Source organism: Manacus candei, unplaced genomic scaffold, assembly GCF_025592945.1.
Source record: "Manacus candei isolate 608988 ecotype Guabito, Panama unplaced genomic scaffold, ASM2559294v1 h1tg000007l, whole genome shotgun sequence".
Taxonomy (NCBI): Eukaryota; Metazoa; Chordata; class Aves; order Passeriformes; family Pipridae; genus Manacus; species Manacus candei.
In genome coordinates, this window is record NW_026138055.1 from 4,722,582 (window position 1) to 4,747,730 (window position 25,149).

At 40.5% G+C, this 25,149-nt stretch overlaps 1 protein-coding gene and 1 long non-coding RNA gene across 4 annotated transcripts in view; one reads left to right on the forward strand and one right to left on the reverse strand.

The window, feature by feature from the left end:
• The window catches only part of CLIC5 (chloride intracellular channel 5), a 77,227-nt gene that overhangs the window by 20,109 nt on the left and 31,969 nt on the right, over positions 1–25,149 (forward strand). The gene's annotated exons all lie outside the window — the stretch shown is intronic.
• On the reverse strand, positions 385–25,142 carry LOC127481999 (uncharacterized). The gene is made up of 2 exons (XR_007908396.1): positions 19,170–25,142; positions 385–6,812 (listed from the first exon to the last, which is right to left on the reverse strand). It is a non-coding gene; the product is annotated as an uncharacterized LOC127481999 (long non-coding RNA).

Here is a 25,149-nt window from a genome sequence, read left to right on the forward strand (position 1 = left end):
ACAGAAAAGTGCAACTTCTGGACGAGTATGAGATACTGGGAAATGGCAAATCTAATATACTAGACCAGACTTGAGGTGAGTTTTAATAGCAGAGGATGTTGGGAGCAATGTGAAATTCATCATTTGATTTTTGTGGAATTAATACTTAAGGGAAAGAATTCTGTGCTGCATCCTTGGATGAATGCACAGCCAGAAAACGCAGAGTTCAGTGAGAAAATGTAGGGCAGTAGATGGGGCACGGAGGAAACCGTCTTCCACAAGCACAAATAAACCAGAAAGGGTTGTTTTTCTCCAGCAAAAGAGTCTCTAATAAAAACAGTTTCTGTCTCAGGTTAAAAAAAGAAAGGTGTTACACAATTGCTCTATTTACCTTTTTTATTTAACAACCAGGAGCACAGGAGCCTCAGAAAGACAAGCAGAGAGCTGGTTGTAAACAAAAGAGCTGTGCTGTAACCTAATGCAGGTTGGCTCAGGATGTCCTGAGCCTGCAGACAGGCTGGGCACCACCAGGACACAACTGAGCTGCCGTGGCAGAGACAGGTTAAGTGGTTATCACACCTGTTTGTTACCATCCCCTTTGATTTCACTCTTTTTCCAACAGTGCCCTAACCTGGATCTGTGAGATTTTTTTTTTTTTTGTGAACAAGTGTTTGTTCTTGCAAGATGCCTGGTTGAGAGGTAACCACCCCAAATCTGGGGCAGGACACGAGATGGATGGTGAGAGCGGGCAGAGCTGAGAAGCGGTGAGGTCTGCCACCACCTTGATCACATGGGCAGTTCATATAAGCAGGGTTTTACTGAACACTGAAACTCTACAGCAGCAATTCCTTCTCTAAACTTGTTTGACAGGGAATTGGAAGAGGCTGCCAGAGAAAAAAGCTTGATACGCAGCAGCACGAGACGCTGGCGGCAGCAGCTCTGGGGAAGTGAACATCAGGAGGTTGTGCTTGCTCTGTGCTTAACCCAGCTTGCTGTAACTCAGGTTAATTTTAATTCTTTGTGTGCTGGAGAAGCAAAGTGCTTTTGCATAAATGACATCCCAATGGAAGGTGTATTTAGGTTTTCTTGGCGGTCTGACACCTGTATACGTGAACGTAATGACTAAACTGAAATTGTGCTCTTTTTGCGTGCAGTAACAAAATTAAAATCCATAGGAGAGGACAACAGAACTTTTGTGGCTTCTTTCTGTTTGCAGTGGAAATAGGTGTTTGGATGTACATTCCTTGCCCTTCAGGATTAGAGTAGTGCCTAATATTTAGAAAGTTACTTTGAAAGGAGATATGTTGTACACATGGAAAACAAAACATAATGCAAAGAAAACTGTCTATTTGCATCGCTCAGAATGAGCGCAGTCTAGAAAGCAAAAAAACCACACAAATGGGCCTAAGTGCTTCTCGTTGTAAAAGTCTTCCTGCTTTAGAAACACTCTATAACAAGATATATCTTAATCCATATTTCTGATAATGAAAAGATGGTGGTATCATCATGGTAGTAGGAGGATGTGTGGTGAGCTGACAGGCAGCTACTTCTAGAACAAGTCATTGTGGTATCAATGGATTAGTATTATGGATATGTTCATCAGTATCCTGGGCTGCATCAAAAGCAGTGTGAGCAGCCGGTTGAGGGAGGGTATTCTGCCCCTCTGCTGTGCTCTTACGAGACCCCACCTGGAGAGCTGCATCCAGCTCTGGGGTCCTTAGCATAAGAAAGACCTGGTTCTGTTGGAATGAGAGTCCAGAAGTGGCCACTAAGTTAACCATAGGGCTGGAGCACTTCTGCTATGGGGACAGGCTGAGAGTTGGGGTTGTTGAGCCTGGAGCAGGGAAGGCTCTGGGGAGAGCTTAGAGCCCCTTCCAGAGCTTTAAGAGGCTCCAAGGGAGCTGAAGAGGGCCTTTTGACTAGGGCATGTAGTGATATGACAATGGGGAATGGCTTTAAATAGAAAGAGGGCAGATTTAGATTGGACAAAATGCTTTACTGTGAGGGTGGTGAGGCCCTGGCATAGGTTACCCAGAGAAGCTGTGACTGCCCCATGTCTGGAAATGTTCAGGACCACTGTGGATGGGGATTAGAGATGCCTGGTCTGATGGAAAATGTCCCTGCCCGTGGCAGGAGGTTGGAATGAGATGATCTGTAAACACATTCCTGTCTGCCAGCTGAAGACGTGAAGTTCTAAATGCATTGAACGCTCTCATCCTTTTCCTCCAATTTGGAGCTGAGCATTGTGTGTGACCAGGCACAGTGCTGGGGTGTTTGCAGTGTCCCAGGGATATGGTACCAGCCAAGGGAGGGTTCAAGGACTGTCAGCATCCCAGTATTTGTAGGGCCTCTTGCAGTCATTCCCTGTTACAGGATGATCACAAAGAAAAGAGGTTAGTCCTGGAATGGTCCTGATCTCCTGGAGCAGCAAACACACATACAAGGAACCTGTGAGCCCTTTATGATCCAGCATTTAATTTGGGGGATTTTCAGGGGCCTGTTAGGATTGTGTTTAAAAGCAATGGCAAGATTTAGCACCAAACTTCCTCTCCCTAAATGAATGGGTCAGTCAGAGAGCCAGGCTGTCAGGACAGAGCAGTCATCCTGCTCATTTAGTGTGCTCCAACAAAATACCAGGAGCCACTGCTCTTGGGAAGATGTTGCTGCCCCTCTTTTGGGCAGAATTATCCCAGAAATTATCTCAGGGAGGTGGAAGATTATTTTTTGAATTCTGGGATTTTTTTGGTGCATTTTCTGTTCTCTCTTTTTTTTTTTTTTAAGTTACTTCTGCCAAAAGGTGATTTGAAACTAGCCTTAGTTTGGAATTTGGTGAACTGCTGCCACATAGTCTTAGAGGAATATATAATGCTACTCCTGGTGCAAACAGTTGTTCCCCACTGTTAAGGCTTTTGTGGTTTTAACGTAAGAGAGTCCCTCTGATAAGAAATCTGATTTCAGTTTCAGAATTTCAGGGTTATCAAAACCAATACTACCTTTACAAAATGGGAGAGATAATTTGATAGGAACCTTTCAACCCATTGTAACAATACAGGCTCTGTAATGTGTTTGAATCGTAGACTGCACTCAAGAAGTTTTTTGGTGATAAGTAGGAATCAGCATCAAATCTGTAGGGTGCAAGTTCATTTCTATTTCTTAAAAAGTGTGGGTTTTTCCTGGGTATTATGAGCTCAGCTTTTGGCTTCCATACAAAATCATTCCTATGTTTAGTAAAACTTTCTAGATAAAGAGGAAATAACAAAGATTAAAAAAGCACAAGGAATAATAATGATACTGAGACATCTGGTTCACCCTGCCTGGTGCTCCAAGACTGACAATAACATTTTTTTGTGTTCTTGGTAATGAGGTTGGCCAAACCTTTCACATTTGAGGGAGCCACAGCCACCCTACAAAACAGGCACACACAGTGTGTTCAGTCTCTGATACTTCCAGCTGTCACCCTGGAAGTGGCATAAGCACAGGGCTTATTAAGGATCTTGAATTTTTATCCATTTGAAGCTGTCAAGCAAACAATGGGCAACACAGTTCATGTCTCTTCCAGACTTTTTTTCCGTGAGGCAGTGCATGATCAGCAGCCTGAGTCTTCTCCTCCAGTGTACTGCCCTTGTGCCTTGGTATTAGGGTTACAAAATTTACAAGGTTTACCGGCAGTCTGACACCAGGGAGGAAAATAATTTTACTAAGTTTGTTTAAACATCAGTAAATGTGTTTCATAAGTTCCATGCAGGGGGACTCAGGTATTTCAGCGTAACCCTGGCTCTGCTTAGATCTTGTCAAATCAAGAGTGACTGGAGTGACAAATCAATAGCAACTCCACTACCAACCCGGTTAAATCAGGGAAATGCTGCCTGGACTGATAGTTTCTTCTCTTATCTTTTTATTAAACATTTTCAATAAAATAATTAAAAGCAGGGGGAAAACATGCATCTTGGCAAGATTTAATTTTGTTTTAAGCTTATGTTGTTAAAAGAAAACAATTCAATAAACTACTAAAAGCTGCCTAGCAAAAGTTTAAAAATTAAAAACTGCTTGTTTTTCTTTGTGATGAAGAAAAACAATACTTTAAAGAAGCTTTAGCCCAAATTATACAACCCAGCGTCTGTATGTCTGTGTGTCTGTTTTCTCTCTGAGTGTTTGCAGATTTTGTTTTGCGTCAGGACAAGTGCCTCGTTGGTGGGAATATTAAGAGACGGGCAGTAAATAGTTCAAGCAGGCCAAGTTTATAAAATGACTTTGCAGGGATATGTTCACTATCCCTGCCACCTTGAACCTAGTTTGGAATGCTTTTGGGATTACTTGGGAAACTGGATCTCAAGTTAAGAAGGGATTTTCAGCTCTGTCTCCTTCTGCCTAAGTTCATGATCTAATCATTATTTTATGGCTCAAGGTGAATCACAGCCTGATCTGCCATGGTTTGCTTTTTTTTTCCCTCATATAAATGTCTGTGACAATTTGCTCTTCATAAAAATAATGGCACCGATATATATGTTAATTGTGATGAAAACATCTGATTAAAATGAAACATATTCAAATGCTTTGTTGAATATGCATAACTTTACTTCTTTATGTGCCTTTGTAAATTGGATCCATTTGAATGCACAAGTCTTCAGAAGCATTCAGTTTGGGTCATATCCCACGGCCACAAAAGCGAGTCAGTTTTGTACTGCTGAGTTCAGTGGCAGCAGAGTTAGGTCAACTTAAGTGTATTTGAGATCTTGTTTAGACTCCACTTGCTAACTCCTTCCTTTATTCCAGCTCTTCTGAGCCTCATAGTCAAATTGGGTAAATACTGTTTTAATTTTACTGTAAAGAACTGGTGATATTCCTAATTACTATTGCTTGTACTGAGAAATAGCCTTTGGTGTGCTTTGGGTGCTCTATGTTTAGCTGCAGGTTGCTCCTTTTCCATCTCTGGCAGCACACGGCTCGTCAGGCTCACAGGTTGTCGTGTCGTGGTTCAGCGATGACAGCGAAGCTCCAGTAAGTGTCCTCAGGGAACTTTTGTCGGCAGTACATGGCTCTGCTGAGGCTATTCCAGAGCAGCAAATGTCACCGAGATCATTTGACATAACATCCCAAAAATACACAGGGGTCCTTTCCAGAAGAGCCAGCAGGAAGTTCGTCTGCCTGTGCTCCAGAGCTTAACATTATCATCAGGTCACCTGGTTATATCAAATAGAGTTTGATGAAAGGCTGTGTAAGATTGCTTAGGAGAGCATATTGATCATCACAGCAATAATATCACTGAGTTCTTGTGTGGCACACAACTCTTCAAAATATGACCGCAAAATAATCCCAGCCGTGCAGCAAAGAGGTAACTTAAACACTATTTTATTAGTAGTGTTTCTGTTTTTTTCAGCTAAGGTCTCTGGTAAATTTTTCAAAATGCCCCTTTTTAATGTTAGGCAGATATTAAAGGGCTGTGAGTTTGTGTGTTAGTTTTGTACATGAATAGGTTTCAATGATACTTTTTTTGGCAAAGGCTGACTCAAAGTCAGGGAGAATCATTTGGAATAAGCAAGGGTTTAGTTTTGTGCTGAATTCCATCTATAAATCTTAGGTGAATTAGGCAATCTGAGCAGGTACCTAAAGTGCTCTAGTAGGGACTTTGAAAATAGCTCGAAGTGATTTGTTTGATACAGTAAAATTTATCATGGACCCAGTCCAAAACAGATCCGTATTTCCTTTCCTTCCTTGTCCCTTGCTTTCTCCATTTGTTTGCACTTCTTCTGTATCGCTGACATGCAGCAATACTCATCTGGATATGGTAGCAGTGATATATATGTACATATGGAGCCATGAGTTAAAAAATACCTTGTTTTTGTAGGTCTGAGGAGTTTAATCGGCATCATGTATTCCTGGCATGATTCTTATATTAAACTTAAAACTTGGAAATTATTACAGGGGAACAAAAGTAATTCAAACTGTATCCAGCTGCGTTTTGCAGTTTCAAAGCCAGCAATTTTATCTAATAATACCTAAGGGTACAACTTTCTCTAATGGATTACATTTACAACATGTCATTGCTGTTTGTTATGCAACTTGATTGCAAGTTCACATATAAATGTAGAATAATGAGTCCGTTGGATGTTTTCTTTGACTCTGTTAAATTACATGATTCTTTTCGAATGACTGTGATTCTGTCTTTCTCAAGAACAATTTCATAACAACTTTTAGGTTGTTTATGATTTTACCCTTCTATATGTACCCTTTTTTAATGATGGTGAAGTTAATCTTCTGTGACATAAGACAGATTCCTTTTCTATTCAGTGACTCTGATGCAACACAGAAATTTCGTGGCTACAGTGTCAGAAGAGGAGATGGGCTCAGAAAAGAGACTGGGACAAAAAGCACCTTAGATACACCATAGGAATGCACCATAGGAAAGCTTTGCCATGTTAAAAAGGCCCTAGTATTGTCAAAATCCAAGTCAACGTTTTTTTGACTTTCCATTCTGCAAACAAATCAGCATTTCAGCACTTTATCTTAATAGAAAACAACAACAGAGCTCCCAACAGCTGTAAACGCTGTTTCTTATTATTTTTTCTAGTCAGACTATGAAAAGGTCCCACTGTGCAATTTTTTCAACATGTTAAACTTAGTAATATTACCAGGTTTCTACCCAAATTCTTGGCAGGTTTTTATTACTTTTGGGCATTTCTGCTTCCTTCAGCGATCCAAGGCAAAGTATTCAGGCTCTCCTCACCTTGATGAAATGCTGATACCAGTCCTTCTCCTGCAGATGTGGACACATGGTGGGATCAGGGAACATTCTTCACCCTTATCCCATAGCGGGTTCACCATCCTGAACACCACTTAAAATAGAAGAGAAATATATGATGGGATCAGGTCTCCAGTATAGAACTGTCTTCTGACAAAGTGTATTGGAAATCTCAATTTCCTGGACATAAAAGAAATCAAAGCAGAGGAAACTGGATGTTTGTCTGCTCTTAGGTACAGGCTGTTGGGTGCTTTATTAAGTGTCTGTACAGGAGCTCATTCTAGTTCAGAGTTTGTGCAGATGTGTTGTATCTTCTGTAAGATCAACTTATCTGCTTTTTCTGCTTGTTCTCACGTGCATTCAGATTCATAAATTTATACCAGTCCACTAATCCCCGTGATAATCCCCTGGGTAACCTGGTTCAAGTACCTCCTCAGAACTATTGTATATCTGGAGCCCGGGTGCTTCTCCAACGTTTTTCCCCATGTCCCTGATAGCCAAAATGTATTAAAATAGCTCCTTTATGTGTATTATTGGCAACTCTGTGTAAAACTGAGATAATGCACTAATTGAAACTCATTTCAGGAGGGTTGTATTATAATAACTTACTAATGCATCTGTAGAACAGTAGGAGCTGAAGCTATTCCTGATATAGATGCTCTGGCATAAGGACATTGTATTAAGGGTGAAGTTGCTCAGATAGTGACAGTTGGCTCTTCTAAATCCTCATTCTTGAAAAACTAATTATGTGTGCAGAGCAGATGAGAGAAGCCCATGGCATTCACCTGTATGTGCTTACTCAAAAATGTAAGTAAAATTTTCAAAGCCTAATATTCAGTGTTGCAGTCTGAAATTCGAATACCAACAGAAAAGGAACTGCTAGGATTAAACAGGAAACCTTGGGCCATAGGAACTGGGGGAAAACCACCATCTAAAAGACCACACAAGATCCATTGTCCTGATCTCCTCCAGCAGGATGTAGAGAGACTTTGCATGATGCTATCAGATATCCCATTGTTTTCTCCCTCCCTGTGTAAATCCTTCTTTCAGGTAAAGCTGATCACCCTTCCCCAATGTAACCCTGCTTACTGGAAATACCAAAACTTTTTCCCCAGAATGTAAATACAGTATCCGAGAAATGTAAAATCATTTTTCCCCTTATGTCACCCCCGTTACTGGAAATGCTAATAGGTTGTGGAATCCCCTGTTTGGAATAACCCTGCCTCCTCATTAGCATGGAAGCCCCCAAGACCCTTAAACAGCACTCACGTGTTCAATAAATGATTCCAGCTTTTGCCCCCAGAGCTGAGATCATGATATCTTTATTGGACCATTACAATTCAAGACCAAAGCTGATTATCATTTACTTTAAATTCTATAAAACTTGGAAAGATTATATATGTGAACAGTATTTTTTATCCTTCCTTACGTAAGTCAGGCTGCAAAAAAGCCATTTCTTGACTATTTTTGTTGTTTCTCTTGCATTTCATAGAATCATAGAATGGTTTGGGTTGAAAGGGAACTTAAAGACCATCTCATTCCAACCCCCTGCCATGGGCAAGCACACCTTCCACTAGACCAGTTTACTCAAAGCCCCATCCAACCTGGCCTTGAACACTTCCAGGGATGGAGCATCTACAACTTCTCTGACCAAATATTTTGTTTCCTTTGGACCAAAAAAATTATCATGGCTCAGTTCACCATTCACCAATATTTCAGGTGTTAAAACCTATTAATGATGCTCTAAATGGGGTTATGCACAGAGGAAGTTTGCTTGATTTACGTATGGCTTTAGTTTCCCAATTTCTTGATCATGAAGATGCCAAAGAAGATATAAATTTTTCCAACTTCTGCTGCTAGTAAAGTGTAATGCTCTACTGCTTGGAAAAGGGCTCATCACCTCCAGTGAGTGTTCTGCTGCAAACTAGCAGTGGAGTTCAGAGTATGATGAGCTAATCCATGTGTGCTCAATCTCAAAAAACATTTGACAGCTAAGCTCAGCAACTGTCCATAATTCAGAAAAGATAGTTTAGCATCCATTTTAAATGTTCAGCAGCTGTGCCTTTGTTGTGAGTGTGGATTTTTTTAATACTTGTTAGTAAAACACAGGGTGATAATAGAAGATCTCTACTCTTCTTAGATGCTCATAGCTCGTAAGTGTTCTTAGATCCCAGTTCTGCAAAGGAGGCTGTGCAGGCTGCTCCATGCTTTGCCAGCCACCTCTGAACGTGATTCTCTTTGCAAAACCCAGTCCCTGAGATGAAAAAATACAGATGCCTGTTTATAGCAAATAGCAACTTTGAAGCACTGTGCAGTCATGGTCAACACTCAAGAGGTGCAGAAGCTTTGAAACAGGGGCCTTGTGCAAGGAGATCCAGCAAGAGTTTCACTCCAGTTCTGTGCTCTGCCCTTTAGCCATAGCTCTTGTGTCTTTTGGGTTTTGTACAGCACTTAGCATGACTGATTCAGTGTTCATGTGCCACGCCTGCTTAGTAATTGACAGTAAATATTCCAATAATAAACATATAAATCAGACTAGTCACAGCTATGCATTTTTACTTTTTTATTTTGCCATTGTTCTTAGTAGGGAGGGGTCAAGGTTTAGATTATCTTTTGGCTGGTCATTTTAAACACATGCAGAGCTAGTGTGTGTTACGATATTGGAAAAGATGTAGATAAGAATAATTTTAAGGGGTAAAAATACTTAAGGTTGCCCTCCTTAAGGCAGTCCTTCTCATTTAAGTAAAAGAGCAAACATCACTTGACCACAATATTGAATGTATCTATAGGGTGCTTTTTAATGTAGTGTGTGACAAGTATAACAAGACATAGAATCACAGAATGGTTTGGGTTGGAAGGAACCTTAAAGATCATCTAGTTCTAAGCCCCCTGCCATGGCAGGGACACCTTCTTTTAGACCACCTCAAAGTCAAATGTAGCCAAGTTAGGACTAAACTTAATAGTAATTCTAAGAGTGATTAACTGTTGGAACAAACCACCAAAGAAGTCGTGCCCTTTCTGCCTCCGATTCAGATCAAGACTAGATAATGCTGTAACAAACGAACACAGTTAAGGACAGTAAAGGAATAAGCAAGCCACAAAATCTACAAACCAGGAAGGGGTTGCGATGGAGGAGATCTTGGCAAACCAGAAAAGGGTTTGGTTCAAGCACAGAGGGAGGCTTTGATTTCTGTGTCTCTGAAAGACAGCACAAATTTGGTTGAGGCCAGTCATATATAAATGATGCTAAGAAGCTGCTTACATGTCCTGGGTGTGATAATGAGATGTGATAAATTCAGGTGGCAGTTAAATATGTTATTGCTTATCTTATATGCTTATCGTGTCTGGGTTTCCGAGGACCAGACTTTGGAAGGGCCTCCAAAGGCTGAGCAGATGAGTGCTGTGTCAGTACAGGTCAGACCTTGAAGATGAGATGAAGGAAGAGCTAAACTGGGAGATATGAGAGCCAAATTCCTTTTCTGTCTGCCAGTGTCTAAGTCATACCATGTCCCTATGCCTTGGCTTCATTCCCTGTGAAACATTTGCATCAATATTCATTTTCATATCTGTGTAGCCCAGTAGCTTATCCAGCTAAAATTGCATCCGTTCTTTTCTCTTGACATAGACTGTAAAAACTACTCAAGTGTTGTGGTTAAACTCCTCACAAAATATGGAATTAATTTTCAGATTGGGCAGGTGCTTCTCTGTATGAATTGCCAAGCTTGTCCTCCCTATGGCATTTTAACATCCAAATAAACATCCTGCACAGAGCTGTCATTTTGTGTGCTGGTGCAAGTCTGTACCTGTGTATTGTCCCAAACAAGTGGAAATCAGAGAAACTGGCCCTGATGGATCATCGCTATTGTTGCTGGTGTTTTTCTAGATTGTGATTCAATTTGTGTGTGTCAACAGGCACTTTGTGTTACTGCTTTCCTTTTGCTTTTAGCTGCTGAATGGGCAACTTCAAACAGATACGAGTGCATATCATGGGAGGAAATTATTTTCTTTTGCTGCCCTGTGTTTTGTGATGAGCCATTGCTGCTGATTCAGTGTGTGACTGGAGACCTGTTTTGTTTGTTTATGTTATTCATAGTATTTTTTAAAAAGCTGTTTCTGGATGAAGAGGGGTTGAATCATGGAATAGTCTTGCAGGTTCTAGGTTCTCTCAGAATGGCAGCTTTAGATTTTTTTGTGTGCTCGGTTCTTTTAAGTGTTCAGGACATGCCAAGAGGATCCAATGCACCAAAGTCCTTAATTGTTAAGCTTATTTTCAGTCTTCAGTTAGCGTTTGGATCATTTGAATTCTCTTTTCATCTTTGAGTGTTAGCTCACTCATGCAGTTTGACATGGAATTCTATTTTGCCTTCAATTACTGAGTTGCTCTTTCTCATTCTGACATGCTCTAATTTTGGATATTTGGTTTTATTTTCTCTTTCAAGTCAATATTTCTGAGTCCCACTGTTAAGCTCTAGATCCAGTCCTGGAGCAGTGTCTTGTTTGAGGTTCAAAAATGTTCTCTTGTTTTCTCTGCATTAAGCACTAAGTGCTCACCCTGCTCAGAGATGGAGCCACAAGGAGCTTCTCAGAGTACATGAATGTAATCTTTTGGGGTTAGAACATCTCCAATTACATATTTTTCTAAAACACCTCATAAGTCTTACTTCTCACTATTCAGGCTGTAATAAAGGCAGGAAGACTTGTTTCAGATTTGGGAATATCCTCCTGCCCATCCTGGTACACTGAAACCATCAGCCCTATGATATGTGTCTGCAGGAACACCTTGTTCTCCTACTGGGCTGAGCACAAGCTCTGCCCAATGGCCTCATGATTCAATTTTTATCTCAAAGGAGATAATTCAACTAGAATAATACTAATAATGTTAAAAATGCTGACTGTAGACAGCTGCTCAGGTCCAACCTTGGAGAGCCAGGAAAGAATGTGACCAGGAAGGGAACTTAGGGGAGGTGCAGTCCCACTGCCCTGACAAAGAGACAAACCTTGAAACACTGATTTTCTTTTCCAGGGGAAGGAAGTGCCTCTCTCCCCTGACCTTGGCCACCCCTCCCAGCCCCATCTGCACGTGACAGCACCTTGCTGCAGCTCCCATGGGCAAAAGAGCTTTTTATAGTTAGCCTCCGGACATCTCTTCCACTCTGGGCACCAAGGATTACTGATTTTTTTAATTTATTAAAAAAATTACTTTAATGTTTATTTAACATTTATTTAAAACCATATTCAAGGTCTTTGTGACTGGGTGCACTCAGTAGTAATGCCAGTCGTGCCATGCTTTCAGAAAGAGGGATTTTGTACTAACAGATGCTTAACTTATCAGTGGAAATGTTAAATTATAGGACTTCTCTGTATTTTTTATTTTTCAAGAACCACCTGTGTACTTGACATTTCGCAGTAATAGAAAAAAACACCCTCCATTTTAGAGAGAATTGTAAGTAAAGATGAAAAAATAGCTAATTCTTCAGAGCCTATTCAGGTACTTGAGGAAATTGAGCCTAACTGTACACAAATGTATAAAAAAATGTTCAGAAATTTCTTTGCCAAATGCTAGTTTCTCAATTACCTCATTAACCTGGATGTTCCAATAAGTTTTATTCAATGGGTGCTTGGTGTATGGAGTTCCAGTGGCATTCTGGAATGTGTCTGTGTTGGAATTGTGGCATAGGAAGTACCAGGTGCTCCTCTCACAGCCCAAAATCCAGATCTATCAGCCCAAATCTGAGTGTTGGGACTAAACTGTAGTGACAAATTTTAATGACGATTAAGTGAATGTTTTCCTGTGGAACAGATGATATTGAGAATAGATGGCATGGTCAAGGATCCCAGGAACAAGAGGGCCGTAAGAGGTGAAGAGGTGCAGGGGAAAGTGCAATGGCATAGTTAAGTAAGATTTTGTATAAAGGGATGAAAAGTATGAATTATTTTAATGAATAGCATTGAGTTAAAGGCAATTAAGGTGTTGTTTTTGGTTTTTTTTTTTAATGCTGGATAGTAGAATAAAATAAAATTAGAGGAAATTCAGTCTAGTCATCAGGTTAAAATGTGTTCAGAGAAAGTTGTCAAAACCATTTCCTATGGGAAGTTTGTAAAGTCACATCACTGGAACATTTCAAATGGACCCAAACAGTACAGACACAGGGATTTAAGAAATCATTCTGCACTGGGAAGCTGAGTAAACAAGAAATGTGATCCAAACTCAACTCACTGATCCAACTATTTTTTCTACTTACAACATTTATGATACATTAATGTCACAAGTCTGTACTGTAAAATATTTGTAAATTATACTGCTACTATTATACACATTTATTCAGAATTTCTCAGTAGCTTTTGGAAGGCATCACTGTTTTCTTGAGCATTTGCTATTGAACACACAAATTGTTTTGCTTTTAGGTTGAGTCTCAAGAAACAATTGCTTGCTGGTTATGTGTATCAGACTCTTGCTTTCATTACAGGTACTTAAATTTACAAACTCGGAACTTTCTCTGTTTCTTGTTTAACGAAATAGTCAGAGAGAGTCACATCCCCCTCTTTTGTAGGTGGCTAACAGAAAAGACTGCCTTGTAGTGTAACACCCCTTGAATGGCTAAATATGACTGTAAGTGTAGATGATCAGATGAACAAATACAGCAATTTTGGCAGGTAAGAAAATATTAAAGGAGAAAAAATATTATCTAATGACTAAACTCTGTAATTATTTCTCTGTTAGTGTCTGGAAAGCGGAAAATTTCTTTATACTGCATTTGTATTTTCACAGCAGTAATTCTTGGTCCAAATGCTGGTAGTATTGTGTTGGTAAATAGTTTATTGGAGGTATTGTGGGTTGCACTGAGAAGTCACACCAAGATGCAAACATCAAAGACTAGTTTGAGCCTGGGATGTGCTGCTCCTTTGCAAAGTAACTTGATCTGCTTTTGGTGAAAGTCATAAACATTCATCACATCTCAGGATGGAGCTTCTCCTGAACTTTGGAGATGCAAAAGGAGATAGAAAGGCCCAGTCCTGCCCACTATGGGACACCTCCTGAGGGCTGCCAATTGCTCTTTTAGTCCAGTGGCCTTAGATCACTGATGAACAGTATTTCTGTGATGTTAAATAAGATACAAAATGAGACCCTCAAGGGCAGATTATGGTCTGTACTGGGGTCAGCTGATGTGGTAAATGCCCTTATCAGCAACACCCCACCATCCAGACCTTTATTTGAAGTGACTGCAAGTGACTCTGTCTTCTAATAGTGCAAATGAAGTAATGGAATTTCAATAAATAATTCAGCCCTGGATCTGATTTCAGGTTCAGCATTAACTTTCAGCACCTGGCTGCTGTTATTATTTGTTAGTCTGATACGCTGCTTAGAGGCATGGAAATTTGGCTGCAATTCACCAACATTTCCAGAATATGCCATATGACCAGATTACCCTGGTCAAAAATCCCTGGCTCATAGATTTTTAACAGACTGTTAAATGCAAATTCCAGATGTGCACAGATTGAATTCTTACAAAAAAACCTGCATTCAGGATTCTGGTACTGTAATGGGAGCTCTGCATAGAGCTTGCTTTGGAGAAACGACTCCTGTATTTGCACCTGATCTCTACTAGAAACAGGAATAATTTGGTTATAATTTGCATTACCTGTGACACCTTCTGACAGTGATCTGTCTCATTGTATTTTCTGCAGCTGTCCTGGGGTAATGGTTTTTTTATGTGTCTAATTAGCTCTGAGGATATAGAATCATCGATATTTGAAACTATTAAAATTGGTACTTTTTGAATAGCTAAATAAGAGTAATTCCTAATTTCTTTCTTGAGAGTGCATAAAACCACTTGTGTTTTAAATCACTTATTAGAAAGGAACCAGTGAATCCTAAGTATGACTCTGCTCTCACTGAATTCAGTGGAATATTTATCATCAGTGGGAATATTTTGTGTGAATATTAACTGCTCTGGAATTAGATCAGGTATATTATCATAGAATATTTTGAGTTAGAAGGGACCTTTTAAAGGTCATCTAGTCAGACCCCCCTGCAATGAGCAGAGACATCTTCAATTAGATCAGATTGCTGAGAGCCTTGTCCGTCCTGGCCTTGGATGTTTCCAGGGATGGGACACATACCACCTCTTATATTAGAATGTAATAAGCTAATAGGTGTGGCACCAAAAGACCAAAGCTATAATATGACCCTATAGGCATAAGTTTCCAAAATGTAGGAGCTGCATTATGTATATACAGAGCATGAATAGCCACCCAGTATCAATATCTTGCAGGATAAGATTCTTCCAGTACCTGAAGGGAGCCTACAAGGAAGATGGAGAAAGACTATTTACAAGGGCCTGGAGTGACAGGACAAGGAGGAATTGGCTTCAAATGGAAAGAGTGTAGACTTAGGTTAGATATTAGGAAGAAATTTTTTACTGTGAGGGTGGTGAGCCCCTGGCACAGGTTGCCCAGACAAGCTGTGGCTGCCCCATCCCTGGAAGTGTTCAAGGCCAGGTTGGACAGGGTTTGGAGCAACCTGGGACAGTGGAAGGTGTTCCTGCCCATGGCAGGGGGTTGGAACGAGATGGTCTTTGAGGTTCCTTCCAACCCAAACCATTCTGTGATTCTAAGTTAACTGGTCTTAAAAAGAGGATGTATCTCGTCCTATGAGATACACTGTTGTATCCAAAACAACCAAGCAGTAGCTGATGCTTCAGCATCTATTGACTTTTACTGAAAATGGAATGATTTTCTGAGTGCTGCTGTGTCCTGCCTCCCCAAATCCTGTGACTAAGGTTCCTTCCAGAACTTAAACCCACATGCATAAATGCAACTGATAGATAAGAAAAAAAGACTGCATATATATGTAATGTGACAAGTTAGGCAGCTTTAGGAAAACTCCACAAGTGGGCTGTTGCTGGTTGAGCTTCTCCCTGCAATGCAAGCAGGCAACGCTAGAGGGGATTTTACTACCACTCTATGTCAGGCATGTGCCTCTCCTGAAAAACCTTCCAAAATGCATGTTCTAGTTCAGGAACAAGATGTTGGCTACAGGCTGAGCGAAATCTATGTTTGCATGACACAAAGGGTCAGGACAGATTATTATGTTGGTTCCCCGTGGCCATGAAAACTCTGAGTGAAATTCTGGTCCTGTCAAAGTCATGGGCAAAATTGCCATTGATTTCACTGGGGCCAGACTTCATCCTGTGCAGGTCAGAGAGAAGCAAAAGTCTGTGCCACCAAGCATCCAGCACTGACAGCAAGAACAGCTTTATTTTCAGAGTCACTAATATAGACTGTATAGAAAGGATTTTTGAAACATCCTATGCCCCCTCTCCACTCTGCAGCAGGATGAAATAAATCGAGACCAATCTTACCAACTTCTTTTGATTTCTTCAAAGCCTCCACTAAATGGAGATTACACAACCTCCTTAGAAAGCCTGCTTTGTGTTTCATTAGTCCTATAATTACACTGGATTTCCCCCCCCCCCCCCTTCAAAGCTTTATTGTTGCAAATTAAGCAAAATACTTAATCCCATCCTCTGTGGTCATGAACAACAATGGAAAATCATCCTCTTTGTGAAACAGTCTTATACATGCTTGAGAACTGTTATGTCGTGGTAGAACATTGCATGTACATCACATTATCCTGTTGCTGTTACCTGTAGATGCATGTGCTGATGATTCCTATTGTTTGTGATTTACGTAAAACCTCTTTCCCTTCGCCCTCATAGCCTCACCAGCTATTCCCCATCCAGCATTTGTATGTCACATTTTGTTCTTCTCACATCTTACACCTTGAGGTTAATTTCCCTGAATTTCATTTAAGTGACTTCAGACACTTTGTTCCAACTTCTTAGCATCACTTTGAAGTCTGCTCCTCTCCTGGGAAATGCTGATAACCTCTCTGTGCTTGTTGTTGTCAGGAAATTTTGCAAGGTTTTATCTGTTCCTTCCCCCATTTTGCTAATGGAAACATTAAATGTGACTCATCTTGTCATAGGCCTTTATGGTACCTCTATTTGTTGTATTTGTAGAGTAGCAGAAAACTTTGTTATTACCACTTCATAAATATTTTTCAACCACCTATACAAGCACTTTGCAGTAATTTCATACAGGTCCCATTTCCTTACTTTGTTTAATAAAATACGATCTGGAGCTGACTTTGGAAACCTTACAGAGGTCAGCTTCCAGGTACCTGCTGCATCCTTTTTACCTGCAGTGCTGGTAACCCTGGCAGACAACTAAATTTGCTTAGCTTAATTAATGTCATTTGTTCCTGAAAAATCCATATTGTCTTTTCTTACCAACTTTAGATTTCCATGTGTGCTTGTGAGTTGTGGTTTAGTCATTTATTCAAGTATCTGTCTATGTGTTAAGCTTATATATCTGACATTTCTTAAGTTCTTTTCTTGTTATTGTGGTGTCTCAATGAATTATTGATGGGTCACCAAAAATCAAGGCTTTTAAAAGCTGTTCTCTGAGGTTACCTCCAGTGGCTATCATGGGTACCCAGGATCCTGTGCCATGATACTGGTGAGTGATAGGAGCAGAATTGCTTTATTAGATTGGAAAAGGCTTAGGAAGAAGTGTAAAGGATGATTGTTATTTTTATGTCAAGCCAAGAAAGAAACACCTGTACTTTCAGTCCACTGTGTCTGGAAGCACATGAGCTTTGTGAACAATCTGCTGCCAAGAGCTGTGATGAGAATGGCAATTTTGGGTTTTGAAGAATGTCAAGATTTTGCTCTAAATTTCTCTAAGTCTCAAAAACACATTTTTAAACATTCACAATGTTGTTGAACCAAAGCTGTGGTGAGTTTTCAGTGAGGAGGGAAACTGAAACAGTCTCAGTAGTTTTAAAAGGAAATTTTGGCTGGTGAGAGGGGTGCTGGGCAGCCAGGAGCCCTGGGAGCCCTACTGAGCTCCACGTTGGGACTCCATGTTCTTATGTCTTTGTGTGGTCCCAACACCTTGCCTACCCTCAGGGGGGCAGCCAAAGACCACAACTCCAGGCCTATTTCCAAGGTGGTATGGCCAGAGCCACTGCACATCTCCAGGTATTTGTCAAATTCTGAGTGAACTCCTCGAAGAATATTCTTCCGGTAGAGATTTTCTTTTAGAACACTCTTAATTTTTTGTCTAGTTGCTCAAGAAGCTCACAGTCACAGCTCACAGTGATACTCCCTTCTTACTAAGGCTTTTAAAAGCAGCTTTTCATTCTGGGTGGCTTGTGGCCTGATTTTCCAAGTGTAGAGAATTGATACTTGTGAGAAGTCAGCTGCTTTCAAATTGTCTCACAGGACCTAAAACTGCTAGCCACTTTGGAAATGTCAGCCAGCATTTGCCACCCATCCTTTTAGCTCATATTTTGCTGACATTAAAATAATATAAATTAAATACATATTCTATGTGATTTCTTTATACAATACTGCTGATGTTACTAAATGACTTCCACTCTTCTGGAGACTTTTCCCTTATACACCACCATGTGAAAGTCAGTCTTGGTGTGCAGAAATTTTTCACAGCATGGCAGAGCATGCTGGAATATGGTCTCCTGGAAAAAAATTGTCCCAACCTTAATTCTTATATATACATATATGTTGGTGTAGGAAGTGTCATTGTAGTTCCCACTACCTTTAATTATCTAATAATAATTCCTCATTAAGTTAACCATATGCAAAGATAAGTAAGGGATCTATAAATATAAATGAGAACAAAATAATTGCTTGATCTAAGGTGTCAGACCACTCTATGCTTCTCTGCTCTGTTGATATTTGTCAAATCATTGGCCTTTAGTTCTTTGAAGAAAGAAGAGGTGATGGAATAGCATAGAACCATTTTCTCATGGTGGGTTCAAACTGAAAGAAATGCAGGTTAGATATATGGAAGAACCTCTTTACTAGGAGAGTGGTGAGGCACTGGAATGGGTTACCCAGAGAAGCTGTGGATGCCCCATCCCTGGAAGTGTCCAAGGCCAGGTTGGATGGGGCTTGGAGCAACCTGGTCTAGTGGAAGGTGTCCCTGCCCATGGCAGAAGGTTGGAATGGGGTGATCTTTTAAGTGCTTTCCAACCCAAACCATCCTGTGATTCTGTGATGAGACTATACACCTGTGTTTAGTCTGTAGTTTTCTACATCTACATTGAACCTGAATTATTGGAATTCTAGGGCATCTCAAAATTTATTTCAGAGCAAAACATGCTTCATGCAGAACATATGCAGTGGCCAGTGGCTCTAACAAAGCCCTTGAGGAAACCGAGACCTTTTTGTGCAGGTTGATCACTGTGAGTGCAGCTGTTCTGCTGCCAGTACCTTAGCTGATGTGGAAGATGACTGATCTTTAATTGTGAGTATCCTAAGCTGTAAGGAAAAGATCCCTAGGAAGAAGCTGACTTGTATGACTGATTCCTTCCTGCCCATGCTCCCATTCATGTGAATAAAAAAGTTGGAAAATCATGACTTACCAAACCTAAAGATAGGTTTGTCCTGTCCACGGGGTCTCCAACCTGCACTTCCATCTTCTGAAAATCCTCAATGTCTCAGGAGTGCAAACGCATCTCTCACAAAAATGCAGAGATCTGAGAAGTGCAGTGACAGCTCCTTGGAGATCCTCAGCTCTGCTGACGTGCTGCCCAGCTTGTCTGAACCCAGTGGAACAAGCCAGCTCCCCTCAAATTGGCCGGCAGTGCAGACCAAGTTAAGCTTATGTGCATCTATAATATGTGCATGTATGTAATGCCAAACTTGGACAACATTTTGGCTGGCTTTTGGGGAGCTGGCTAAAGAGTTTCACCACTTCCTTTTTGTTTTGTCACTATCCTGACAGTCTTCCAGGCAAATGCTCTATTTTTATTTGACATATATGCACATAGTCTATTTCTGCGTGTGTGTCCTCAGGAACATATTCCTGTTCTGTCTTGCCCTGCTTTGGAAGGAGGAGGAGCTTCTCCTAGCAAAATAAAATCTTGGAAAAAAGCTTAATGAGGTTAAAATGCTGCACAGCAAATTTATTATTGTTGTTATAGGCCCTTGTTCAGGAAAGCACTTAAGTATGTGCTTAAGTCTGTTGAAATCATCAGGACTTAAGAACATGCTTAACGTCAAGCATATACTTCCTCTGAATTGGGATGTATTTCAGCACATGCTTAAATGCTTTTCCTGAACCAGAGCCACAGTCAACAAGGGTGTCCTGTGATACACAGGGCTTGTGCAACGAGATTTACTTCTAACTTGAGACCTACCAGTGCTGCTCTATGAATGTGCACTTCTTAGCTTGCCTCTCCGTTGGTGGCACTCCAAATTGCTCACTGGCTTTTACATTTGGATGAGAAGTTGGGGGAAAAAAAAAAAAAGATGAGAAACTGGAAAGAAATGATCCTTACTAAAGCAATACCTTGGCATGTCTGATCTCATGTTGCAACCAATGATTTTTCCCTACAATGGAGATTTGTGCTATTGTGTGTGTGGTATAATTACTAAGGCAGATTTTTTTTTTTTCTTAATGGCACAGTAAATAGGATATTTCCTGGCTTGCTCTGCATTTCGAATAGGATTTTCACTTCCCCTTTGGGTTCTGAGCGTAAGGGGAGTAAGTGTCAAAAGGCAGGAGCGTTCCCAATTTTAAAACAGAGAGGGTGTAACCATGTGTAATGTGAGTCTCAATTTTGATTGTAGGGATGATGAAATCAAATCCCTCCTTAATCCTTACTGGGAAACATTGAGGTGAATTAGCCTGACTGCTTTTGTTAACTTGTTAAAATCCTTTTGAAAAAGAAATGTGTTTTAGTGTCATCAAAAGTGTCTCCCTGCTTTACCCCAGAGTCTTACAGACCCCTGGACCACGTGCAGAGTGGCCTCAACGCAGTGAAAAATCAAAGAAGGAAGATAGAAAAAACTAAATATATTATTTGCCTGGAAAAAACACAGTGCTCTGTGATATACAACTCTTGCCAGCACTGCCATTTTTAAGATAGATGCTTAGTCATTATTAATGATGGTGTATTTCTTTAAAGTTCTATATTTTGGGAGTAAGTGAAACTTGCCCTTTTTTTCTCCCTTAAGATTATTAAAATAATATACGGTTGTCTGTGTGCATTGCAGTCCTTGTGCATGTACCAGTTGGATTATTTTTGGGATATGTGAGGAAGTTTATTCCAGTTGTTTCATTTGTAGCAAAATATTATCTTGAACTTGAGAAGAGCTCCCTGTTCACATCTTTGAGCTGTGCTGTGCAGTGGTTGGAGTCTCTCGATACTCCCACAGCTCTACAAAAACACTTGACACAAGCTCATAAAATCACCGAGACCGTTTTTTCTCCCTCCCAAAACCTCCTTGATTATGTTAATTGATAATGTGTCTCTACAGCCCCCACTTGTGCACACAACTGTCTTTAAGGTTTAATTAATCCATTAAAAATAGCTGAACTATTTAAGGAGGAGTGCCTTATAATTAATAAAGGAGAACATCTTGTTCATTCTTGCCATTACTCAGACAGAGGCAAGCAGCTGGTATGACAGTGGGCTTTTTTTGATGTAATTATACCAAGTTCCAGGGCAGGACCTTGCATCAGTTGGTGTGAAGGACCTAAACAGCTGGAGATTAAGTAGAAAAGCATACTTTTTTAGTAAGTAACCTAATAAAAGTAAGCTTGTAGGAGGAAATGGGAGCAGGTGATGTTTCCAAGATAGAGCAAAATAATTATCTCGAAATTCTGTCTCTGCAAACTCCAGGCTTTTTTTGCTGTGGTCCACATTCATCCCACCAAAATCAGATACTCAGTGGTTCAGTTGAAGTGAAAGGTGGCCACAATTATCTTTCAGATGTGCATCTTGACCTTACCTTCTCAGAAGACCTTCCCTTAGACATCTCAGTTAAACTACAGTGGGATGAGCATTGGCCAAAGAGTCTCACCCAGCAAATCCTCAATTCTGTTTTCCACAGTCACTCTGGAAATTTGCCTTTTCAGGTAAGGTTCTTCTCCACTGGGAGAAGGAGGCTCTGAAGCCCTTTCACAGCTGTGAAGCTTATAGTTCACTTTAACAACTCTGTCTCCTTTATCCATGCCCACAAAGCCTCAAGTCCATCCCTAGCTGCAATCATTACATCAGATTTGCCAGAACTGTCCCTAGTTACAATCATTATATCAGAAATATCTGACATTGCTGGCAGGGAGAGTGCATATATCATCAACTTGCTCCTTTTTGTAAACGGTTCATCACTTTTACTGTGCTTCAGAGAAGCTTTTGTGCTCATTTTTGAACAGCAGCAGGAATAAATGGTGGTTCTCCAGCTTGTCAATTATTTGCTCTTTTCTTTCCATCCACTGTTTGAGTTCTTGATCTTGATTAAGATATTATTTAATTCCTGCCTTTCTGAGCCCTTACCCTTGGACAGATATGTAATAGATTTGTATTTAGGCACTACTGGGGTGATTTAAGAAAGCCGTTTTTCTTTGAAGAGTGACTAAGCCTGGGAAGTTCTCTCTTCTTTCTCATCTCCTCCTGGTAGTTAATAGACTTCATAAAGGATCTCACAACACTCTGATAAACCTTTGAAGTTATTACCTGCTAAGTTTTTGCTCTTTCTGAGTACTGAACATTGAATTACTGACTGCTGTTAGAAGCAATGACAAAAGATTCACAAAACCGACAGAGCCTTGCCTATAATTTCTGCAGAAAAATAGCTGAATTTAATGGATAAATTGTGTTGCTGGGGAGATTTTGATTCTGTTCCCTCCTCTGTCACCAGTTTGCCTTGTGATTTGTGGTAGCGTTTTCAGTTATGCCAGTCACATGAGATCAAAACCCATGAGTCACTCCCCACCCAAATCATAAGCCTGGCTTCCAGATCCAGGAACTTTGAACAGAGATCGTGCCGTACTTTTTCTTTAGTTTATCTTTTGTTTCTGGAATTTCCTCTGCCTATTCCCAGTATGTCTCTAGCAATTAATGTTTCCCACTCCTTTGGAAGTGTTGGGAAGATACTAGAGGCCTCATTTGACCTACACAATTAATTTTATTTTTGATCACTAAGTGAATCTTATGTCTTCCAGATTTCACATCTTTCTCCTTCTACTTCTGCATCCCTTAGCCTCACATGACCCATCACTTCTCTTTCTTCCTTGTAATTCAGCTGCTCTGTCCCCCCTTTAGTCCTCTGGTATTTAGAGGGTTTTCCACCATTTCCTCGAAGGACAGAGAATGTTTAAAAAAATGCAGATCTGGGTAACCCTTAACCTTTGCATGAGAATATGAAGTTGGAGAGAGCAGGGAAATGATGTTCCTGAGTCTCTTTCCTGAGAAAGATGAAATTGTTGCTTGCAGCACAAGAAGTGGGCGATGCTGCCAGGCAGGAGGTTGTCTCTGTGCGGGATGGAGACTTGCAGGAGAGCTGGAGCTTTGCATGTCACTGTGAGACAAGACCCCTTTGCTCTCAGGGTATTTGCAGAACTTGGCAAACCAGGGTTTTGCACTTACTTTGAAGGCAGTCAGGTGAAGAAAAAACAGAGTCAATGAACTTATAAGCCAAAGTCATTCCAGAGGAGGTAAGATGAGAATCAGCCCTCCTGCCTGCACTCTCTTGCCCTCTAATTGTTTCACTGATCTGTTTTTCTTCAAATTCTAGTTTATAACATATTGTTTGCAGACTCAGTTATCCAGCTCCATTATGAAGGATGCAATTATGATTAGGATGGTGAAAAAGCCAAGGGGAAATCTGGTGTCGTATCACTGTTTCTCCCATAGCATTTGCCTCTTTTGAGGAAGGGTAAGAAATTAAAACTTCTTGGCAATGGTTTAATCAGCAACTGTGACTTTGCAGTAATTATGGCACACCTGGTTGGTGCCTGGTATTCCCATGGTGACGCTGTTGCTGTTGCCGTGAAATTTGCAGAACAGTGCTAACTATTTAACTTATAAAATTTTATAGAACCGGGCTACTCACACCTCAGGTAGATAGGAAAATGCATCTTCCCATCCTCATGCCCTGCCACGCTTTCACCCACATGGTTTGCTGATTCTCACATATACCATGTGCCAGACACATTGCAGATCCATAGTTTCGAGTCAAACTGCAGCCAAACTGTTCACCAAAATACCTCTATATCCAAATACCTCTAGAGTTCTGAGTGTTTGAAACTGAATCTGAATTCAGAGCAAAATTCATTACATAACCCTAAACTTTATGGCAGGTTGTCTCCAAGCCTTCAGTCCATACTCTCTCCATAGTCTGGCGACAAGAAATGTCATTTCACAGGCAAGGCCTGAATTTGTAGCAGCTGGATGTTTCTAATCTCTGAATGTTTCTAATTGTGCTGTGGATGTTTCACAGAGCTGCAATAATTAGAAGTGATTCTTTCTTTAAGACAGAGAAATGCTACCTCACAGCTTGAATATTAATAAGATAAAATTTATGAGAGCCAACAGAGTAATATAATATTGTCTCCAAAGGAAGAGGGCATTTATTTGCTTAGCTCTTTCATCAACCATTTTTGGACACACACTGTGTGTATAAAATACAGTTATGCAACCCATGTGGGTCAACAACAGAGGGTTGGTTGCTTCACCAGGATTATAAGAATCTTTTAAACACAATGGTACCACAAATTAAAATGGAAATCTATCAAAACCATTGTCGTCCTGAAAGCTTTGGCCACAAGCATGATTATTGTAGAAGGATGTTGTCCTTGGACGCAGCTTTGGCTCGGTTCGGCTGGTGTTATTTGTATCCCTCCATGGCTCAAAGTCAGAATTTGCATGGCTAAGGACCATAAATTTTTAGAGGAAAAAATAGGCTGTTTCCTCAATGCTAACACTAGCAGTTTTTTATTGGTTTGTAGTGGTTCGTAGGCAATTCATTAGGTACTAGAGATAGGAACAGACTGAATGTGGTGGCTGAAATCTGCCTTGAACCTCGAAGGATTCAGATGGAGATTTGTGTCTGCATCTGGTTGTTTGTGTTTGGGGTTGCTTTGCTGGATATGAAGAAGAATTAGTCAATTTCCATAGGATTTGGGTTTTGAATATAAAGTACACATTTTAGATAGTAAAACAGTGAAGCAGATATTGAGCTGATATAATCTGCAGACTTTAATTGAGCAGAAAACCTGTCCTGAGTTTTTCTATCCTTTTCATGAAGCTGGAACTCCTGTAGGGATGAGAGTAACTGAGAGAACATCCTGGATGTCGCTTGGCATCAGCAAAGGACACATCTCTTTACCCCGGGCTGCCCTCAGGAGAGGCTCCATGTTGCGTTCTCAAGCTCCTGACAAAGACTGAATCCTGCAATAACTCCGTGCTCGTGTTGATGATAAACTATATTAAATAACAGGCACTGCTGGTTATTTTTAAACTGGTTATTTTTCTTGTGACATCCTGTTTTCCATCTTGGGGGAGGTAAATGACTAACAAGTCTGAAATCCATTTTTTCTTCCTTTCCATCCCTCAG